The sequence below is a fragment of the Epinephelus moara genome, chromosome 1, assembly GCF_006386435.1.
Source record: "Epinephelus moara isolate mb chromosome 1, YSFRI_EMoa_1.0, whole genome shotgun sequence".
In the NCBI taxonomy this organism is placed as follows: domain Eukaryota; kingdom Metazoa; phylum Chordata; class Actinopteri; order Perciformes; family Serranidae; genus Epinephelus; species Epinephelus moara.
In genome coordinates this window covers 7,563,035-7,586,900 of record NC_065506.1, presented here as the reverse complement: position 1 = coordinate 7,586,900, position 23,866 = coordinate 7,563,035, and the positions used below count along the sequence as shown (strand labels likewise).

General features: G+C 41.2%; 1 protein-coding gene across 2 annotated transcripts in view; it reads right to left on the bottom strand.

Annotated features, from left to right (window-relative positions):
* znf536 (zinc finger protein 536) overlaps positions 1–23,866 on the bottom strand; it is a 242,856-nt gene that overhangs the window by 144,963 nt on the left and 74,027 nt on the right. For both annotated transcript variants that reach the window (XM_050045695.1, XM_050045705.1), the window contains one exon: positions 1,382–1,481. The gene's annotated coding sequence lies outside the window, so the exon portion shown is untranslated. The remainder of the gene's footprint in view (positions 1–1,381; positions 1,482–23,866) is intronic.

Here is a 23,866-nt window from a genome sequence, read left to right as displayed (position 1 = left end):
GAATTCCTTAAATTCAGTTATAACTTTTGGATTGGATGTGCCACCCCAGGATTTTCTGTGACCCCATCATGCCATCGTAATGAAATTTCTGGGGGTGCCACTGAACACTAGTAGAGAATACTGTATTAACATATAAATGTTAGCCTGGCAATAATACTGCCTGCACACACACAATAGACCCTCTAAGTGTAGAGGTGTAAAAATGAAGGAGTTTTGCTGAAGAACAGTGTCCACTTGTGTGTGGTGTGATCAGTACTACCAACCTCATCATATCACATCTACTGTGACGCAGACATATAAGATGTAGTCAAACACCACTGTGGTGGGAGGCAAGGTGAAACAGGGTGACCATAAAACCAGAATGGCCTTCAGTTCTGCATTCTGTCTCTCCCACCTCTCCTCCCCCTCCCTACACCCGTTCCCCTCTTCTTATTTTTTTTATTTTTTATTTTTTTTTCTGTACTATGAATAAATTTAGTCTGTCCCGGACATGAAAATGTCAAATACCTAAAATACACCTAGGCTAAATAGCATATTAATTTTTAATGCCTGCTCATCCTATGCTGCTATTCTCATATCAGGCCTGTCTGCCAACAGCTGTTGCTGGCTCTCTGGCTGGGAATTTATCATCCATCTAGCTAAAGGAGGGGAGAGAGGGAGAGAATAAAAAAAGAGATGGGAGACATTGTTCGGAAGACAAGGGAAAAGGGGAGGGACAGATCCGTGTTTTCATGGATCCCTACCTTGTATTTATATCACCCTCACCTCGCAACTTTCTTACTTTGATATACGAGTGGGATTCAATTACACTAATGCCAAACATAAATTGTTCAAGATTCCTTCCTTTTTCCCCCTTCGCCATGCGTTACAGCGCAAGCCTCCTCATACATAAAAGAGAAATAAGGAGCCGAGTGGTGACATTGACGCTGGAGGTAGTGACATTGGGGAGAGCGGCAGAGGGAGGCGAGATGCACTGAAGCAATGTGCCAGTGTGGGTGTTGAATGCCACCCATGTGCGTTTTTAGGTGGCATGTGGTGGATGATTATCATAGATTATCACAATCCAGATTGTTACAAGTTCTGTCTGCGCACATAGCAGCAGTGTACTGTAGCTGTGTGACTGTGTGTGTGTGTGTGTGTGTGTGTGTGTTTTGGTTTAAGACAGAGTGCCTTTGGGGATAAGACTAAATGGTGAGCGAATGACGAACAGTTGGAGTGTGTGAGCGTATGTGTGCATTTATGTGTGTGTATGTGTCTTGTTCTTTTATCGTTACAGTGTGAGGAGCAAATATCATACAGGGTTTGGGGAAAATGTGAAAAATCTCCAAATTGAAGACATTTTTGCTACAGGCTAAGGTATGAACTGTGTGTGTGAGCTTACCTTAACACACCAACTGCATACTGGAGTGCAACCTGTCTGTTCGGATCAAGTGGCCTCTCACTGTCACCCCTGACTGACTACTGCTTACTGGAATGGCCACCTAGAGGGAGAAACAGAGGAGCAGAAAGATTAGAGGATGATATTGAAATATAGACCTGAAGAGGCGAAGAGGAAGATGGGGATACAGGCTGAAGAAGAGGACAGTGATGGGTGGCGAGGAAGAAGAAGATGGGGAGGGGGGAAGGGGTCCATGTCAAGATGAAAATCTAACAAATTCAGCGAGCGACACTGCAGAGGTCAAGGGAACGCAGCCGAAAAAGGTTAAAGATGAAATCAAAGCCAGCGAGCTGCGGTGCCCGGAGGCACAGCTGAAAATCTATCCCTCCAGGGCAAGGCCACCGCTGACACGAGGCAGACAAGAAGCTAAATACTGCACGCCACTCGGGGATCTTTCATTTTCAACCGATCAATAAGGGCTTATATTTATCAGGGCCTCCGAGCAGCTGCCACGTCTGACAACCTCCACTTCATTTTTGCACTCCTCCTCCTCCTCCTCTCTTCCTCCTTCTCCTCCTCCTCCTCCTCCTCGCACGCTAAATTGAGACCCATCGACCATGAAAAGGGGCAGAGACCCTGGATTGCCATTAACCCCCCTTGTGTCACTAGACTGTCTAACACACACACACACACACACACATACACACACACACCCAAATGCCCTGGAGATACAATTCTGCTAAAGGTCTGTCTCCCCCTTCTTTAAAGAAACATGCCTTATCATTATGGCCTTGGCACAGACACCAGCACCTCTTCATGTCTTTTGTTCCTCAAGCTGCCCATGCCACCCAAGACACACACACACACACACACACACACACACACCCTCTGCTTTACACACACGCGCACCAAGACAAACAAACACACACTGCCCTGCGACAACCTGATTTCACTTTTAATTTCGACCATTTTGTACATGTCTTTCCTGCTAAATTTATTTCAAATAACAAAAATATCAAATCCCAAATTACCACTATAAATCTGAGGAGCATTATGAGAAGCGGAAGATTGGGTTTAGGGGTCTGAGTTAAAATAACTGGCAGTCTAATCATCTGCACAACAATATTTGCTGTGAGGCATTCTAAATAGATTATCGCTAGTCCATCTGTGTCATCATTGATTTATAAGGCATTAAGCTGCTTGGGGAAGAGAGAGGGCCTTGCCTTCTCTGCTGTTAAAGGGGCTTCTTGTCGAAATCAGGGGCACGGCAATGGAACAACTGTGGCACTCGTCTAACCTCCCCTTTAATCGTCAGGCGAGAGGAAGTGAAAATAGGACGGGAGTATCTGGTTTTTTTTTCTTTTCGAAAAAGGAAGTATGAATCCAAATTTTCTGCATCTCTTTTTGTTTGGCGATACAAAGAGACTGGGAGGAGGGGAGGAAGTACAGGAAAAAAAAATACACACAGAGAGAAACAAATAGCGCACACAAACACACATGCACATACACACATGCAGAAAAAAAAAAACAAGGGACATCATTAACATATGAATGCTATATGCAAATGGTAGGGAGAGAGCAGATGTTGTTGCATTTAATTGACCTATATGTGAATTGCATCCAAACCTTTCAGTGTGTTTTCTGGGCCCGCTGAGTACAGTTTTGACTGGCTTTCTGGTGCCACTCAACGTATGAGCAGGGAGCACAGTGATTTTAACTGTGTTTAAACATAAAGCAGGCGATGACTAAAAATAGAATAGAGTAGATTTCTAGCGGGAAGAAGCATCTTTGCTGAAAAATCACGAAAACACACTGTTTGTCCCTGGATCTTTTTTTCTGTTATCCTTCAGTGATGACATCTCTGCCAAAACTGATTGTATTTTGCTTACTAACAGGTGGTGGAAGGTACATTTACTCAAGTACTGTATTTGACTACGGTTTTAAGGTGCCTCAGTTGAATCATTTTATTTTATGCTACTTTAAACTCCACTAATTTAGAGAGAACTGCTGCAACTTTTACTCTTGACAGCTAGAGTTACTTTGGAATTTTTTATTTCACATAAAATCATGTAATGAGCTAACAAAATGTGTTGGTACATTCTAAACCAGTGGTTCCCAATTGGTGGGTCATGATCCAAAAGTGGTTCTCAGGCCCATTGTGAATGAACCGAAAGGGACTTGCAAGTTTGTTAAAAAAAACAAAAAAAAAAACAGGTCACGCGTTTACCTATGGAAAGCAATGCGCCAGAATTTGTACATGTCTCAAGTATTTTGGAAAGCTGTTATCACAAAGGAGCAATGAAGGAGTAAGGAGGTAGACTGGATTAGTGGATTGATCACAGAACAGGTGACTTTCCTCCAGGACTTTCCCCAGGAGACCGTTGTCACCATGTTTCTTTTTCCTAAACCTAACCACAGTAACTTTATGGTAAGCGTGTATCTTTACGTTAAGTACAGCATGTCATTTCTGGGTGCCAATCCATTTGTAGGAATATCATACAAACAGCTGTATGTGGATACGTTGTAGTACAATTTTTTAAAAAAAGACAGTAATACAATTTGCAGTATACAATACTGCATCGCTCTGACAGGGGTTGTGCTTAACATATATATATATATATATGTAGTTAAAAATATAATTCATAAGACTTTGGTCCTTATTGATTTGGTGCAGCCCAGTCACCAGAAGAAAATGCTGGAATCGTACATTTCTGCAAACCATGAATAAATTACAATTCATCATTTGTCCATTTCATACATATCATATCAACATTTTCAAAGTGACTAAATACAGTATAAGCAGACTTTGTCATCTGGAGGTGGAAGGGATGGTGGATGGCATGACACCTGGTGAAACTCCTACAAAGCTGCAGACCACTGTTCAAGACCAACAAACAACAAACCCAGTTAGATTCTTAGCAACTCATCGCTGTTTATCTAGCAACTTTTAGCCATCAGATGTTGGTGTGTCTGTGTCATCGTTTTTCCACTGGCGACAGTGCCACGAAAAGCAGTTGCTTTTTACCAAGATAGCACTGCATTTCTTGCTGGGGTAGTGCAACAAAAAGCAGGTTTTTCAAGCCAAATTTTTTTCCTAACTATATCCACATGTTTTTTTACGTAAACCTAACCACACATTAACCACAGTGTTATATAAAGAAATGTAACATTTAATATATTTTCTGCGTAATAACATACAAAACTTATGTATACATGATTCGCAGAAATGTACAATGCCAATATTTTTTTCTTGTGATTGGGTTGTTTGGTGACACCTGTGGTTACTGGTGGTAACACCTGCAGTTTGTCCAATTGCTAATAGGCTACAGACAAAGAAAGTGTGTCCTTTAAAAACTACATTTATGTATTGTTTGGTTGCATGGATTACGTTCACTGGGATCATGGTTTGGTTAAACAGTGAAAAGCGTCAACAAGTTCTGTCTTATGTCAATGTTGATTTTTTTTTTCAACATTTAGCACAACCACAATCTTTTTCTGACCTTTACAAAATCTTTAGCCAAAATGTACCCATTGGTCGCGACTGGTGAGTATTTACCTGGGTGGCACCACAGGCACTGAGAGTTTCTACTTACTTCATCACTAGCAATGTTGTTGTCTAGCTTGGTGCACTAAGCCTTGAATCCAACTGTGGAGGACTGTTACATTTACTCAACGATTGAGTCAGAAAAGTAAATACTCTCCAACCAACAGCTCCGCTTTGCTACTTAATCTAACTGTCTCTTTTGTCACCGAGCAGAAGGATCCTTGAGAAAACAAAACAAACCTTGGACTAAAAACTGTTTACTTAAATTTAAACATTTGAATGCAGTTGAGAACGCAAAGTGCTGCAGTATGTCCCCTGTGTATTTTCAACACAAAATACTTTATTTCTTAAAAGACTGGAATAGAGCGGCTAAGTCTGTCTCGCTACAATTATTGAAAGAGCGAGAAATACAAACAGGACAGTCTGTTCGTGAGGTCCTCAGTGGCTGCTCTGTCAATCACTCATGAATCCAATTGTTTGATTGGTTGGCTGGTTATTGGCACTGTCTTCTGCATCCAATTTACACCCATTCACTTGTATTAGATGGAGGCGGGATTAGAAGCTAGTGCTGAATTAGTGTGTACTGCATGGCAGCGATGGTGCCCATTAAGGAAGACAGAAAATAGACCCAATATTTTTTACAGTTAATTTCACATATATCTCAATTTGAAGTCATATCAAACTGCTTGAAAAGTTAAAACTATTTTAGTTGTTTATTTCAAAAATTTGATTATAGATACTAAGCTTGCTGACTCTGAATTAAGCATTGTTGCTGCTGGGGCACCGCATGTGTGCCCTCTATTAACCAGCCTCAATTGATACTCACAAAAACTTTCCAGAAGCAGTTTTGCAAATATGTTCAGTGTGAGTGTAAAAAGAAAAGTTAAATTGGTTGCAAATATGTTCAGTGTGAGTGTAAAAAGAAAAGTTAAATTGGTAGAATTACACTTCTTTTAAAAAATATTTACTCTTGCAAATATATATATATATATATATATATATATATATATATATGGACATCATTTTTAGGAGACATTTTAGGCCCCAGAGTTTTGTTGGAAGTGAGATGTTTTCCACATTATGAGTGAAATGTGCACATGCACCAGCCCTCTGTATCATGTCCAGCACATGCACACATTATTTCCTGTGAATCCCTTGTGCATGGGTATGCAATCTGAATCCTGCATGATGAATGCAGACTGTGCAGTTCACAGTGAAAAATACAAACTTTAAGGGTTATACCTCAGACTTCTGCCATACAGTAGTAATAGTATAATGGAGTGCTTTCACACTGTGGCATTACTATTTTTACTTAAATGAAAAAATCTGATTATTTCTTCCACTACTTGCAGCACCTTGAGCAGCCTCCAAAGGCCCTGATAGCCTCCCCACTACATTTATTCTGCAGGTGGAGACAGAAACAGAGGGAGAGAAACACACACAGAGAAAGAGGAGGGAAAGTCACGCATTTTACACTGCAATGTTTGCATGGGCGAGCCATGAAAAACACAGATGCTATTTTCATCTGGGCCTCTGCCTTTCTTTTTTATTCTTCTCTTTCCCCCCTTCCCTCCCTCCCTCTCTCTTTTATTCTCTTACTCTATCCCTCACTTTCTAACCCCCCTCCCTCATTCTTGGGAATGTCATTAAATTGTATTAAATAGCCTTTTGTCCAGGGGGCAAGGACCACCCGATATATGATAATACATTAAGGCCCCAGTGTAGCAGCCACTGAGCCGAGACCATCTTAAGAACAAGCATGGTGTGTGCCATTGTGTGTGTGCTAAAAAAGTGTATGGCTGTGCGGGTAGAGGAGAAAAAAAAAAGATGGAGAAAGGAGGATGAGGCGGAGGGATAGAAAGAGTGAGATATAGAGAAAAAGAAGGGGAAGGGAGGGAGAGAACGAGGTGGTGTGGCTGCCTGCCTGCGCATGTGGCTCCCTAACAACTGTGACACATACTAATAGAAACATACCTAATAAATTACAAGCTTTCAGGGTCTGGCAAGCTGACATTTTCTCTGTGCGCGGGACAATTTCATATCTGCGGCGCAAAGTCGAGGGGCTGCTGGACCAAATTGCATCACACAGAGATGCCAGAGGATTAGCATAAAAATTAACACTTATATTTCAGCTTATTGTCAACCCCACTCCTGCACCGGCTGCCTCACAACAATCAATTCCTCTTAGAAATCTGATTAGATTCCATGACGCTTATTATCCCAGTCATGTCTGCCTGCCCCCTTCACTACCACCACCACACACACACACACACACACGCACACACAAACACACACACACACACACCATTGGCATAGTCAGAGCACTGGCTGCCATGACTGCTCAGACCATTTGTTTAAATGAAATTAAGGAGAAAACAAATCTATAGGTGTGGCATTTCTTTTGACAGATGATGCCTCATTCTCTATCTGTTTATCTTGTGATTTTGTGTCTTTAACGTGCACAGAAATCCATCCTGACATCATGATACTGTATCTTTTGTAAGTCAAGTTAATTTAAACTCTGTCAAACACTTTGTTGCAGTGATGGCTAGTGGTCAACCACAAAATATGAGCGCTTATTATTCAACATTTTTCTTTTTCTCAGCAAGAACGAGCATTACATTTAAGTATTTAGATTACCATCTCACTGATTTGCCTCTGTCTTATTTATAATCAAATGCCACCATGGTTTAATGTCTCTTTATTTCCACCACCCCCCCTCCCCCCACTTCAAAATGAACTTCCCCGCATCTCATCCATCCTCAAGTACACAGCCGTCACAAATGCTTTATGTTTACAGCAGAAAGCTGGAATGATGCAAAAAAAAAAAATTCTCGTTTTGAGATCCCATGAGGCTGTCGCAATGAAATATTTGTCAATAACGCTTTCTGTTGAAGCACATTGCACAAGTATGTACTAAAAGCACAGCACACGTTGGGTGGCTTTGGTAAGACTCTTGATTGTTTAGACAAATGGCATTTCATCGCATCCAGATGTCTTTAAGCTGTGCTCAACTACCATTGCTGCTTTCCAAGGCGCAGGCTGAATGTATACAAACATCTCCTCATAACTGCATTCCTCATCTGGGCCTGCAAGCGTCACAGCACTCGTCACTGAGCTTGGATGACAGCCCGCGGTACGGAGAGTTAACATTTGATATTTAGATTTTTGAGGTAATCCTCACGGGGGCAGAATCTTTCACGAGAATGGGGGCTTGATTAGTTTAGCTCAGTTGGAGGTAAACGCATCACTGTGCTGATCAGCTGAAAAAAAAAATCAAACTTCAAAATTTTTTGAGGGGTTTAAATCAGATATGGAGCTTTTGCAGGGCAAAAACAGATTTCAAGTTAGCACAAGTTACTTTAAAGTTTTTTTATCTGAATTTTAAAAAAAACGCAGGACAGGAAAAGCAAACAAGTGGCAGGGAATGAGGTGCACCCTGGCCGGGACAGGAGTTATAACATAACACTGGTACAAAGGGTCCCGAATAAAGACGCCCACAGGGTTGAGAGAGGGAGAGAAGAGAGAGGGAGAAGGAACAAATCGTCTGATGTTCTAAGTGGATAACAACAGCTCCTGCTATGCAGCAGCGGAGGCGCAGAATAATTTAAACCAGCTACCCAGCTACCCCACCCCTCCCTCACCCCCCTGGCCACCCCTCTATTCTTATGTTAACACGGCTAAAGAGGAGTGGGCCACCCAGCAGCAGAGAGCAGAAACTTAAGTCCACGCTTCAGGAAAAATAATCCATCTCTGTGCCTCTCTCTCTCTTTGCGATGTAACTTTACTCACTTACACACACACACACATACCGCCTAGTAAGGGAAAGGCTGAAACAGATACAGAGGCGAGAGCACCAGTACATTTACTGTGCCTTTAAAGCATATTACTTTTCAGACAAGAGTTTGAAGAATAATAAACCGGGTGCTTAACTGGGCTATTTTCCCTTTCAGTTAATGCCATGCAACGGCAAGGCGGGGGCGAGAAGAATTCATAAGTCTTTAAATGCAGAGTAAACACTGCTTTCTTTGTTGATTGTAGAGCTCTGTTGTGTTTTTTTGTGGATCTTGCCCCCCCTTCCCCTCTTTCTCTTTCTTTGTCTATCTCTCTTTTCCAATCTCTAACCAGAGCGGCTGCTGTTGTGTTTGGTCTCCAAACAGCACATCTGAGGTACACACCTCGCTGACATTTTATAGGTTCAAATCCCCGAGAATGAGAGAGGGAGAGAGTCATATTTTATACCGGCGGTTTATTTTAACGGGCGCTTGTAATTAACGCAGCATGTCCTCTATCTCCCAGCCATCTATGCCAAGGCCTTTATTTAAACAACTTTATTGTGAAATGTTTGCGTTCTCAGCGTTCGGCCAGGGCCCACACACAGAATATTATTTCATACTTCAAGGGGAGGGTGGGAGAGTGTGGGGGGGGGGCTTTGGAAGAGTTTACGCTTTGAGCGGTTATTGTTTTTGATTACAGCAAGGCTCTTTTTAAAATGGATCAAGCCCAGTAACCTTGCACACACACATTTACACACACAAACATAGAGACTCACACATCTACCGACTCACACCGAAGTTGTGAGAGGCTGAAGGAGAACCTGTTTACAGAAGGGGTGTGCGAACCTGAAGCCTTTGCCCGGGCCAAATGTACAATCTCAGCGTGATTTATGAGTAAGATCACACTATTTATGTCCAAATGAGAGCACTTGTTTAATGCTGCTGCTTGGGGGCTTCTTTTGGAGTGTGTGTTTGTGTTCTTACAGAGTTTAATGGAATTTGATGGAGAGATTGAGTGTTTACACTTGTCAAAATGACCCGGAGTTAACACGGCGCTCGACATACACAGGCGTTTCTCGCAGGCTCTCGGTGAAACTTGGAAGATCAGACGGTGTGATGCGAGTGCTCGATCAAAACCCACATGTGTTGAGCATGCTGTTGCATTTTGTGATTGTCTACTTGGAGAGCAAATCTCTTGTGGTGAACATATGATCATGGTCTATAGTGCTTTCACAATATTTAGCATTTCCTTATAAAGAAATGGATTTGATAATATGGTACACAGGAAGTCACACATGGCGTGAGCTGTCGGCACATTAGCAGCCACATTTCCACACATTCCTACACTCCTGATTTCCTTGCTTGTTCTTTGGATGTGATTGCAGACTTGGATACTAAACGTGTACAAATTTATATTGAAACCAGACAATAAAGCGCATGTTGATCTTATCTTCACCATGTGGTCTAAAGCACATTTTAGTTAAAGTATAAACATAAACACGAACCATAAATATTAAACCACGTTCAGGCGACATTATGGGGTTTAAAATGAGACTGTGATAATATAATAATATGCAAAAACATTCTAGGTCAGCGTTGAAATATTTCTGATTCAATTCTTTGACCTTCATAAAACACAGCACAGCAGATATTCTATTCTTATCATCTAATAATAGAGCATCCATGCTTATAATATAATATCTTACAGTGCCAGTACATTACCATGCCTGCTGTCCAGCAGATCAGATGGATCACAGATTGCCTTGGGGAAGCTAAGTTTAGTATAGTGTGCTTTTAGCACACCGAGAAGATTGACAGGACAAACCTGCGAGAAAGAGGGAGAGAATGACTCATGACAAAGATTGTGAGCAAGTATAGCAGCACTGCCGCAGCCTGCCGAGCCGCCAAAAAGCACACGATCAAATGGATTTCAATAGAGGGTTAGTGTGAGTGATGCTGTGGGCACTGCTGTGTACAAAGACTGGGGGACCAGGAATCAATGAGTTACATTGGAAGGGTTGGTCACACTTCACCAGTGCTGCAAACATTGCAGATGCAACATAACACACACACACACACACACACACACACACACACACACACACACACATACACACACATACACACTCAGAGAGGCATGAACTCTGTAAACCACAGTATCCACTTTTTAACCACAGAAAAAGTCACAGTAATGTTCTGACCAACTAGACAGCATCTGTGGATTGACAAACATACGAACTCCTATGTCAAAAACACCTCCTAAATAAACAACTCCAAGGGTAACTTAAAGCCCCTCTCCACTCAAATTTTTCTGTTACCTAAAATGTCTGACCTTGACTATACTGACTTGAATCTGTGCAAAGTTTGTAACTAGAGAGGTGTTATTACATTCCTTTACTGAAGGAAGCGATGTCTGTGCATTTCTCTAAAATCTGAGATTCAAACATGCCAAGCTAGATTAGGTATGTCACTGATACAAAAGCCAATCGCTGTCCAATATGGGAAACACATATCAGCTGTGGAGCAGACTGTGACATTACACCGGCAACGAAACCTAAAATCTCTAGCGCAAAGCAGACTTGTCAGAACGAAGAGCAGCGTTAGCATTAGCATAGTGAAAGTTTTGACAGCAAACACGGTACAGTGTGTAGTTTTTGGATGTAAACTGTACTCTGGTGCTTCCTTTCACTATCTACCAACAACCCCATTGTAGCAAATATTATTGTATGTTTTATAACCATTAATGCTGTGTCACCCATTGCCAGTTAGCCCACAAGCTAAGAAAACAGCATAAATAAAAGATGCTAACTGCAGTTTTCATTCTGATACATATGCTAGTGGCCGATTTTGGTGCACAACAGACTCCCTATCTGAGTCTGAGTCTGACTGAAGCTCAAACATTTATGCCCGAATCATTCAGAGTTTCCTCTAATGCTAATGCTAGCCACCTGCGCACTGCTCTTTCACCGGTCAACCTAGCACGAGCAGCGCTGGAGAAAGCAAAAGCAAAACCTTGTGCAAGCAAACGTCTCAATAGAGGGCTGCAGAAATGACTACTAAAACCCAGAAATCAGTTAGCATTAGCACTCCTGGTTCCCTCTTCAGAAACTCAAAGGGTTTTTTGATGGGGGTTTTGGTTAGATGCCTGAAATATATGTGTATATGAGAAATACAGTAGCCTACCCAGCTCATGAATTTTGAAGCTTTTAATGTGTCTTGAAAAAGACAGCTTAGCCTGACATTAGCTTTTTAATGGCAATTGCATGTTAAAAATAATAACAGTGGTTTTAATTTGGGAAAATTATCTTGCTAATCAAAAGGTGTAAGTATCAGAAACTTTTTGGGACCAAGGTAACGCTAACTTCTGCTTCCAGCCACTTTTCATTTTTTTAATATTAGGCTATGTGGAAAAAAACATGTTAAGCTAAATATTAGTATAAGTGCAAGTATTTTTTACAAAATTATCTGGAAAGGGACTTTAAGGATATGATATTCAATCCATTATCTTACAAATTCCATCCATATGCCCCATCTCATACTAGTAGCCTAGTTTTACAGCATAACCATAAGCCTTATCCAGATAGTTTTAGCTCTGTACCTACATCTTAGTTGTAACATGCAGATCCTGCAAAATTATCGAGGCAAATTGTTGGCAGGAAACGTTTTGCAGATGCCAAATTATTACATACAAATGTAATTCTTAGGTGATTAAATCTTAAGAAAAAATCTTTACTAAGTTTAAATTTTAAAACTTCAATTAAAAAAAATTGAATTTTACTTGTAGATGTGGTTGCAGTAAGATGAAGGACTGCTAAGGTGTTCTTAAGCAGGCCACTGAAAGCCTCCTAACTGCAGGGCTGTTTGTCCTCAAGCTGACCCTGATCACTGACCTGCAAAGGTCAGAGTTCGGACCCTGACCTTAACAATCACCTTCTAATTCATTCTGAACAATGATAGTAATTAAAACCTGATTATCTCCAACCAAATTAAGTTTAATATAGCTGCTTATGGTCAGATTATCTGCCTACAAGCAGCAGCAGTGAAGATCATCAGTTGAACAGCAGCGTCTTAATGCTGGCTGGAGGCTGTTGGTTCAACCTGTGGCTTCTTAAAAGTCGGGCATACTGTGGCTTTGTGTCTCACGTCAGCCAGTGCTTTTCCAGGCAGGTCTGATGATGTCTCCATTTTTCCCTATCACATACACATCACCTTGGGGAAATCATTCAAAAATGGCCTTTGACCTTGTTAGTAATAAACAATGAAATAATTGGGCAAGCTGGCTGATAGTGAATTTTTTTTGTTAGTTTTTGTTTTTTGTTTTTGTCATCTTATCTATATGCAATATATATGTGCAGAAGTAATAGAAAATCTGTTTTTTCCTTTTAACAGTTTTGAAAGGTAACGAATATCTTCAAAAAACCAATCCTTCAGAGTTGTGAAAATGTATTCACAAAGAGAAGACAAGACCTTACACTGCCACCAGAAAAAGCTGCACTGTAATAAAAGCTTGGTGATATCATCATAATGAGAAACACATATGCAGAAACATTCTTATTTTCCCTGCGGATTCAAGTGAGAAAGGAGGAATCTGCAAAACCATTTTATTCTGAAAGGAAGCCACCAGCATGGCCCATGCTGCCCTTAACGCTGTACGCTCGCTGTAGCTTCACCATGTCTCTGCTGCTTCAACAGACTATGACTGTTCTCTGTGATGTCTAAATGCAGCACTACACTTTACTTAAACACCGCCTCTGACCAGACAAACCAAAATGTGTGAGCAGGTGGAAAATTTGTGTTTTGGTTAAACAAGTGTTTCTCATAAACAGACCTGCTCGGGATGTAGAAATAATCTTGTTTGTAGCTCCACAGGCACAGCCAAAGAAACTCAATTTTACACCAGACTAAAGACAAGTTTAAAGGGTCCATATTATGCTCATTTTCAGGTTCATACTGGTATTTTGTGTTTCTACTAGGACTTTAATGTTCAAAAAACACTTTTCCCCCTCATACAGTTTGCCTGAATATACTTGTATTCACTCTTTGTCTGGGACGCTCCATTTTAGCGCCTGTCTCGTTGCGCTAACAACAACAATCACTTTGAGTTGGAAGACTGGCCATTTATTACAGTTGTGGAGATATGTAAAATGTGCAAACTTGCTGATATCTGTTGTCATTTTCAGTCGTAACAGTGACATTTAAAGTTATGTAAGTAGGGCACAGTGGCCCGATCTATCTTACATTTCTGGTTGTTGCTTTGCTATCATCTTTGATAAACCAAATCTAGCGACACAGAGGTTAAGCAATGTACCGCTATGGCCACAGCACAACAAACTTTAACCACCTTAAAAAATCCATATTAGTGGTAGTGTACGCTATATCTGAGTACTTGCTCCACTTTATCTTACACATTAACCAATCAGTGCCGCAGTACACCAGCAACTCAGTGTTCTGCTGCAAATTTTCTGTCAACAGAGCCTGGTGGCTTTGAAATAACGTCTTGATTTCCCCATCAGAAAAGGCTGTCTGACGGCAAACGGGGAAAATATTCTACAAATAGCATATACTCAAAATAATACTGAATTTGGTGGGGCTTTTTTTAAGTGGCTAAAAATGGACTAATTGATTCATGACGTGAGGATTTTCAACCTGGAAGTTATTGTAAATAAGCACTGCAGTTAGGTCTATATAGTATAGTTGTGACATCAGAACTTCAAGAAAGTCCTGATGGCTCATTCAGCGGCACAGTTTCTGAATTTAAACTGTGTGCATTTATCTGTGGATTGAGTATTTTTGTACTTTAGCGTATTTATACAGCACCTATACCTGCTTTATATTAAAAGAGACATGGGAATCTGACTTTTAAAATATAGGACCTTTAAAGGCAAAGGATAGTGGAGGAGGTAGCTGATGTAATAAAGTCTATGCTGTTATCAACACTACTTTGCTCGACACTCTTAGTCATTATAATTTGTGTATATGCTCGCAAACCAGCACTATGAATCCATTATTTGGTGGCCAATAACTGTATTAGTCTGTCTCTTCCTGGTTCATTCCCACCATCCTCATTGCTTCTTCTTCTCTTCTACATACTGTCATTTCTCTTTCCTTGCCTTGCCTTACTCTCCATCCTCTCCATTCAGTCCTCCCTCAGCCTCCCCCTCCCCTCCCCCATATGTTGTGGTGTGAGAGGCTATAAGGGGATAAAGTGAGGTGTAGACACTTCTTTAGCCCGGCGGAGGCCAAACAGATCGAAGACAGAGAGCACCTGGCTGCTGGCGCTAAGAACTCCTATGCTCCCCTCCTTTCTTATCATCTCTCCTTCTCTTGTATACTGTCCTTTCCTCTTCCTCTTTGATTTTACTCATATACTTCTTTTCCCAATGAATCAGATGTGTCAGGTTGGCATTTTTTTTTCACTGTTAGAGATAAAAACAGCCACTGTCAGACACATGCTTACACAAATCCAGACATTTTCTAACATTGTGGCGAGGCTGGTCTAAAGCAAACTCAAAGTAAATGTTCTGCGCTGCCAGGGAAATAATGTCTTTTTAAAGTGTAATAGGTTTACAGACTATTTAAAGGCATAACACACACACCCCACACACACTTTCTCTCTGCCTTACACAAACACATTCCCAAGTGCTCTCCAGACCAACAAGTAGGGGTAGTGGCCATTCACCAGAGCTCTATCGATCGTACCTGGCTCCGCCAAACTCTCTACTGTGTCATTCAAACCTTTTCAATTTTTAATCACCAGCTTCAACATCAGAACAAGTCCCTGTACTCTGTCAAATACACACACACACACACACACACACACACACACACGTGTGTACTGTACGCACACAGGAAAGAATGCAAAAGCCACAAACACTCACAGCTGCAAATGCACACAAAACTTAAAAACATGCAGAAACACCCCTCTACTCTTACTATCCACAGTACTTCAAACACCCTCATCTCTCCATCCCCTACACACACAAACACACACACACACACACACACACACGCCTCCCGCCATCACACACAAACATACAAATGCACACATGTAAGCTACAAAGCACATTTCTGCAGACAATTCAAAAATGTTTATTGTTCTCTCAATGCCAGCTGACAAATAATGTTTAAATCTACATGCACACAGAGACTCCGTGTGTGTGTCTGTGATTGTGTGCGAGCATGAGAGAGAGAGGCATTTAAAACCGTGTGTTATCACCTGGCCCTGTCTTGTGCCCAGCCCCAGACTGTAGCCAGCTTTGACCTTGGGCTCCGCTATATTCATTACATCATTAAGTTACCTCTTCATTAACTTTTCATTGTTTATGGAGGAGGCATCAGGAAGGGGAAGAGATGGGGGTGAGGTGGTGGTGGGGGCTCTTTATCAAAAAACCTTATCCATGGCTGGGCATCTGGGCCCTGTTCTGCCTGCCCAAGAGGGTGGGGGATGGTGGGTGTTATATGGAGATTAGAAGAGGTTTGGTTGAAGGTTGTTGGTTTGATTCTCCAGACAGGGAGACTCGAAAAAGTTGCTACTTGTCCTCAACAAATAATGCCCTAGCGCCCCGGTATATGGTACTGCACCCCAAGTAGAGGTCACAGGAGCACTTAGTTTTTCCAAGGCCCAACCTGCTATGCAAGTAAATGGGGTCCAAATTACCTTCTAATCAGGCTGGGTTGAGTTCAATTCAATGTATGCAAGCCTTGGATCTGTGTGTCAGATATGTCTAATGTCCAAACAGATCCAAGCTATCAGCACTGATCATGTGGTGCATCATAATCACTGCAGGGAAAATAAACTTTTTTTAACCCTTAGTCTTACAAAAACATCCTTGAAAAACCCTTTCTTCAAAAAATGGTTCTTCAGAGGTGAATAGTTGGTGGAACCTCAGCCCAGAAAGAACCCATTTGGAGCCCTTATTTCTAAGAGTGTGTCATAGAGCCAAAACTCCACAGCGGGAGGATGTCGGGTGGCTAGAGGGGCAAACATAGATGCAGAAGAATGTATTCATCAGTGTTGGTTTCATTTGACTATGGCCACAATTGATCCCTAATCTTAATCACGTAGTAATTATTAAGTTGCTTGGTAGGTTTATATTTTGTTTTCTTTCCTTTGGCTGGCTGTGTATTTGCTCACGTGCAACAGCTCTGGGGTCAACTTTGTTCAGCAAGTTTAATTTGGAGGACTTGTTGGTGTTGCTGCTCTTTTCGACCATGGCCCCTCATTAAATGGTGGCGTACCATTGGTCTACGGGGTCGACCACATTTTGAATTGGGTGCAATTATCCTTTGGTCTATTTCGGACTGGGTCTGAGTGTCCTCGGGTCCCTTTTAGATAAGATCTCTATTTTCAAATATGTATTTCTGCACATCGGTTTCAGGTTGGTTCTCTTAGACCTTTACCCCCAACCGCTTCAGTGTTTTTAATGGGTAGTTATCAGCGAGGCTGTGTGTAACTGTAGGGAGTATGAGCAGTGTTGCTGGCAAAGAGCAAAGAGCTCAGTGAAATATTGGTGGATAAATAAAGGTTTCAAATGTGGCATTTGGCAATGTATTTAATGCCCTTAATGTGCAATGTGACTTTTGCCCACAATTCTTCGCTTGTGAAGATAAGCATTTGAAATAGAAAGTGCCCGCAATTTTATGATCTGTTACCATGAAACATCATCTATCTGAAATCTGATACAACATATTTGCGAGTGCTGGCCTTGTAGCCACCAGGCGCTGTTGTGCTTCCACACCACTCTGGCTTTCTGTCATTAGCGATGCATCGCCCCGACCGCAGGCACAGATTGTGTTTTTTAAAAAAAAAACAAAAAAAAAAAAAAAAACAGTCCTTGCCAGCCACCATCTACCATTGCAGGCCAATTATAAATGGCAAATCACTATACAGCTTTGCTTACTCACTCTCTCCCTCTCACTCACTCTTTTTAACGGCAGTGCCTGGCCAGACTCCACTGCTTCTCTTGAATAACATGTGTAGATGGTCCTTTGTGTTACAAGCTGCTGGACGCTTGTTAGTTCACACTTTTTACACCGAAAGAGCTTAGAGGGGGAGAAAGAGCGATAGAAACATATACTTTATCACCCTAAGCTTTTTTTCTGACTTTCAAAGTGTGTTTCTAATTGTATAATCCGTCTTGAACACTTACAGGTGATATGAACTATGGTCAAATTGTGGTATTGTCCAAGCCTTTATTAAAATACAAAACTACTATCCAAATATTTTTGAGTACCAGGCAGACTCTAAAGATCACTTACCAATTACCAAACCCTAATACATCAAGGAGAATTAATCCTTTAGGGAAAAAGGGAAGAGGAAAAAACATTCCCTTGAGAGATGTTAATATTACTTTAAACATGCTGAGCGAGAGCTTTATGCACAATATCAAAAAAGAAAACCAGGGCTCAATTCAAACTGGGGCAAGGCAGCAGGAATGGGTTTCTTTTACAATCGCTACATAAACCTAACTTACTTTCTCTCTGTATTTTTACCTTCTCCTTTTACTCTCCCCACACAATCTCAATAAAGATTACTGGAACCTATTATGGCCATTTTCAGGTAAAAGCTTGTGTTCTTGGTTGCTGCTAGAACAAGTTTACAGGCTTTAATGCTTTTCTCATACTGTCCAATGTTGGAACACCTGTATTCCCTCTCTGTCTGAAACCCCAGTCTGATTGGTCAGCATTTCCAGGTGTTCTGTATTGTATTGTATCATATAGCATGTAGCTACATGTAGCAGTGCACTCGCTATATGATTGTAACGGAGTATAGCTGCACTTTCCAACGTGGAACATCACTCAACAAAAATCTTCACAACCAGACATGTTCAAACTGAAATAAGATCCAAAATCAGGGAGAAAATTTAAATTTAAATAAACTGTTTTGAGTGAATTAAAAAAATAAGATGATGTCAGTAAGAGTAAAGATGCTAATAGAATAGGTGAATAGAATAGAGTAGAAAAGTTGCTAATAGAACCAGTCAGCTCACACACACTCTGTATCTCCACATCAACCCAACCCTTCACCTCCCCTGCAATACAGTCCCCTATACTCTCAGACTGATGATGATGTTAAAGATACAAAAAATAGACAGTATAATTTATACCCACTTGGGTGCAGATACACCCATAGGAGCAGTGTGGCACAAACTGTAAGTGGAAAATCATAAGTTGACGTCAGCTTGTCTTGAAAGTAGAAAAAAATCATTGGAAACAGAGTATTCAGTACGGTCTGAAAGAAACTCCTGGTTTCTTTAGATTTCTTCTTCCACCTTGGTATGTTACATTTCAGCAACAAAGCACAGATATTCAAAGTCTCTAAGTTATGTTACACCCAGGACATGTGGTCCCAAAAATCCAAAGACTGCCAGACTTGTAACTGAAACTGATATTAAATAAATAGCTGAGAGAGAATAATATTCCCTCTAAAAATCCAATAATCTTGATGAACAATAGCAAAGCACACAAAACATTACACAGGACATAATGAGGACAGAAGTAGGGGAGATATCAGACCTTGTGCTTAACTCCATCAGAGGCTCATGTGTTTTAAGCATTGAAAACAGCTAAATGATAAAATTGATGACTGTGGTGGCTATGCCAGCATGCATGGTGCATGCATACCATACACAAGTCGCTCACTTGATGTTATCTTGCAGGTTTTGTTTTCCAGCAAGTTTCACTGATGAAAAAATGCATGCAAAAAACAGGTCACTTGTTTTTTAGTGTGGTTTGTTGTTGCAGCAAATGAGATGTGGAATAATTGGAAGATACAAGTAAAAGACCAGTTCAGGGAAAACAAAAGTTGCGTCCTTCATCCATTCGCTACTACTCTAACCTCCTCTTTTAATCCTGCACTGCTGAGACATAATTTACTTACAGTAAGGAGTTTGAGTTATTTTGAAATTAAAGTTTTACCAACATCTCCAGTGACAGCTTTGATATCATCAACAGAAATGAAATGCAAGCTAGCCAAATGGTAATGGCAAATGCAAAAATCTCTTGACCAAATGTAAGAGAATTAGGAAGAGAACTGAATTGAGAATCAGGCCAAGATTAGCCATACAATAGCTTCTCTTTGCAAATGTAGGTGCTCATGCATTTTAACCACCATTTTAATTGATGAACTTGAGGTACTAACACAACTAACTGACACCAAACTGAGACCAATAAGGTCAAAATTGACTTGAAACAAAAAGGTAGGTATTCTCTATAAACAGATATCTGCATATGTGTTCGGATTCTGCAGGCAATGGTACAATATTTTGGTATCATTCTGGTTTCCATTTACAGTCCAAGTTGTATTGAGTAGTCATCTTTGAGTAGGCTTTGGTCAGCTGCAGGTAAACAGTCTGTGTGGAGAGCACAGGAATGCAGTCTTGGAACCCAGTGGCTATCGTCTGATGATGATATTAGCTTTTTTCTAATCTATTGGCATTTATATGCAGATATGTGTTCAAAGAGAATAGCCAAAATGTTGTCTGGAACTGTCTCAAGTGGCTTATTGAACTGTAAATAATGAGCGGTTCATGGAAGAGGCCGTATTAGCCCTGATATCCCTATTCTACACCAGAACCCCTAAAATATTGGCCTCTGCTCCCAGAGGCTTTATCATCACCAAACAATAGCTGATGGGTTCTGAGATTGTTAGGTAGGTAACTATTAATTTTCAGAATCTGAAAAGATGCTAAGGTTTGTGTTGTGCATGCATCGCCACCTTGGTCTATTAACACAAGTGACACATGGAAACTTCTGTCTCCTCAAGAGCAAAGTGTGAGCACCCTGTCCAAATCTGACTTAACTGATATATGACAATTTCCCCACACTGTAGAGCCGCGTTTCCACCAAACACTTTCAGCATAGTACCCTTCGAACCTGTGCGTTACCCATGGATCTGTTTTGTGTTTCCACTACAGATTGTTCTCTAAATGTAGCCAGGGTTGTTACTAGATGGTGATAGTTACATCACCGCTCCATCCAACCTCTTCACCAGCGATACTGAGGAATGTCTGCACCTTGCTGATCGTCCACGGGATGGGGTTGCGCGCTGACATTTATCTGAACAAAAATGAACTGACTGGAGTGTTTAGAGCCTCTGTTCAATCGAAGGGGTATTTAATAATACCAGGTGTGGGGTTTGTGCATTGAGTCCTTTTCGAGCAAAAGTGACGATTCTTCGTGACTAATCAACAGACTACAGTGTTTCTAGCTCTACCTATTAGTATCAGATCAGCGTGCTCAGTACCTCAACGGAGAGGTAACAAAAAATGGGATAGAATGGAATGGTTCCATTGGTATCATCGACAAACTTTTGACAATGGAAACCCAAAAATATCCGTTGTATTGTGTAACAAACTTAACTAAGCTGAAACTGACTTGATGGAAACAAGGCTTAAGGTGTCGAGGACCCTCTATTTGTTATAACCACACACTCACATAAAGCCATTCCTCTGTCCTTGCCTGATGAAATACATACAATGTGCTTCACTCTCCCAACAGCACAACAGAGGGAGGAAGTGAGACAGAGCATCAGAGAGAATGTACGAGTTGTGAGATGAGATGGATTTTTGTTTATCTGACAGGTAACATCCAACCTTTTTTCTTCTCTCTCTCAGAGACAGTTGCGTCTGCCTCACAGCATTACTGTCAAGCTGATCTATGATGGAACACTCTAACTTCCCTTCCTCATGTTAGCCTTATGGCTGTATTCACAGATAGTATGTTCAACACTTGGAGCAGGCCCATTTTTAAATCTGTTGGAGTTCCAGGAACAAGTGTTGCAGAGTAATTTAGGCTATATAACAAGCTGTGATAAAAGTATTAAATTACATTTTTTTTCACTGGTCCTCAGTTTAAATGGAAGCAGACTGAGGTTTTAGAGAAGGTTAGCGTTTGCAGACACTCTTTTATACTCTATACCATTATAACATAAAGGCAATATTGTATATTTAGTAATCTCTCAATCAAATGATGTGGACATAAGCATGAGCGACTGTTTTCTGAACTCCAAACCAAGAATACAAGTCTGTTAAACTTTTCAGAGATGCCGTTTTCAAATTTCATTATCTTATGACTGTGCATACAAGTCTTGTGTGTATTCTGCTGTGGTTTCCTAGTTTAGTGTGACGCACAGCACAACACCGACTGACTCCAAATGATTCAGCTCAACTTTACAAGTGTAAGCAGCGTTCAAAACATTTCAAAACACACGTACGCGGTTGTTACAACTGGAAATATGAGTTGGAGTACAAAATGCAGAGGTGACTTGGATCAATGGCGTTAGTGCTAGTGCTGTGTGTACTGTGTGTCGTCATAAGACCACACACAGACCTCACACATACCCGCAGCAATCCGAGTGCAGCCTTCGCTATATGACGGGGAGCACCGCTAGGGAAATGAGGCACTGTGTGTGCGAGCGTGTGTGTTGTGCACATGTGTGTGAGGGAGAGAAAGACCTCAGAGCCCTGGGGACAGTGTGTCACATAAGCTCCATCACAAGGCCGCTTTATTGGGCCTGGCATGGGTCAGACCCCTACTGTCATCTTCAAATATGCCCGCCACCTGCTCACACACACACACACACACACACACACACACACACACACACACACACACATCCATATGTGTACATGCTCACCACACACGCACACACTCATGCATACACAAACCAGCACACATGGCTTGCAAAGAATTCATCTGGTGTTTTCTGGTAATTGCAACAAAAACACCAAATCTGGACATGTCACATTCATTTCCCAGGACCCCAGAGTGGAGGGCTAATTTCAAACAGCCTCCCCCTCTCACACGCAGACCTCTGTCTTTTTTTTTTCTCCACCCACCCTTCTTCTTCTTCATTTTTTTTCATCCTCTCATCTCAGAGGGGAAAAAGGCAGTCTTTTATGCACCGTCCAGTTTTGCAGACGGTTATTTGCTTAAGAGACGCAAAACTGACTGAAATTCTTTATTCGTCTACCCGGAAAGTGTTCATGCCACTCTGCCTTCAGATTCCACATGTCTAAGATATACGCCCAGGCCTCTGTGCCAGGGACTTGGCCGCCAATAATTTAAATTAGCAACGCAATAAGATTTGCAACACCGCCACAATCAGCCCTGAATGCATAAGCAAATCAGCCGCTTACTCCCCTCTTTTCCAACTAATGCCAGTCTTTTTTCTTTGGGTTTTTTTTTGGGTTATTTTTTGTAATAATTTCGATAAAATGTATATTTAGTACATCTGATAATGCAGGCAGGCTTTATATACTACTGTGTTTTGTCTTACTTTGCAATCAGTTCTTAGTCTTTTTTCTCCATGCTTTTGATACATATGTGAATGCATTGATTTGCTACCCACATACAACTGGCACGCTGAACTCTCCATTATCACAAAATTAGCCCACGTGGGTTAGAGTGAGAGTGTGTATGTGTGCGCTTTTTTTTCCCTCATGAGCACAAGTATGGTTGTGTGTATGACCGTGTGAATCGGTGTGTGTGCGCACATGTCTGTTCTGTGTGATAGTGTGTGCCTGCTTGTGTGTGTGTTTGTGTGTGTGTGTGTGTTCCCTGATGGAGATAAGTCTGAGTGGTTAGGAGGGAACAGATGTCAGCTGGTGTCGGCTGCCAGGAAGACTGAACAAAGCCAATCACGTTACCTTCCTGTCCAAAACGCATGGCAGAGGGAGACCTGCATCTAACAACAATTTGTGGTATTAACTCTGAGCATGCCACCCTGCCTGCACCCCCCTACCTCAAGCATACACACACACACACACACACACACACACACACACACACACACACACAAACATACATACACACACCACCATCATCCTGTTTGGAATAAATCTGGTAAACGACTGGTGGAGATATGAAAGATTGCAGGGGGAACTAACAAAATGGCGTCTGTAATATGATCTGCCCTTGTTGCTACAGTAGCTTAATCATTCATAAGCCTGTACAATGGGAATGACTGGCAGGCATTACTAGTCTCTACCAGGGCCCTTTGTTCCTTTTCAAAAATTATTCTTAACTGTTTTTCTTTGCAACCTATCATTCATTAAATCAGATGTCTGAATGCCGTAAATTGCTTGTTGTCCTTTTTTTTTCTTCAGCATATAAGCTCATCAAAAAACAGCATTTAAATGTTAACTGACTCACTGCTTCAAATAACTA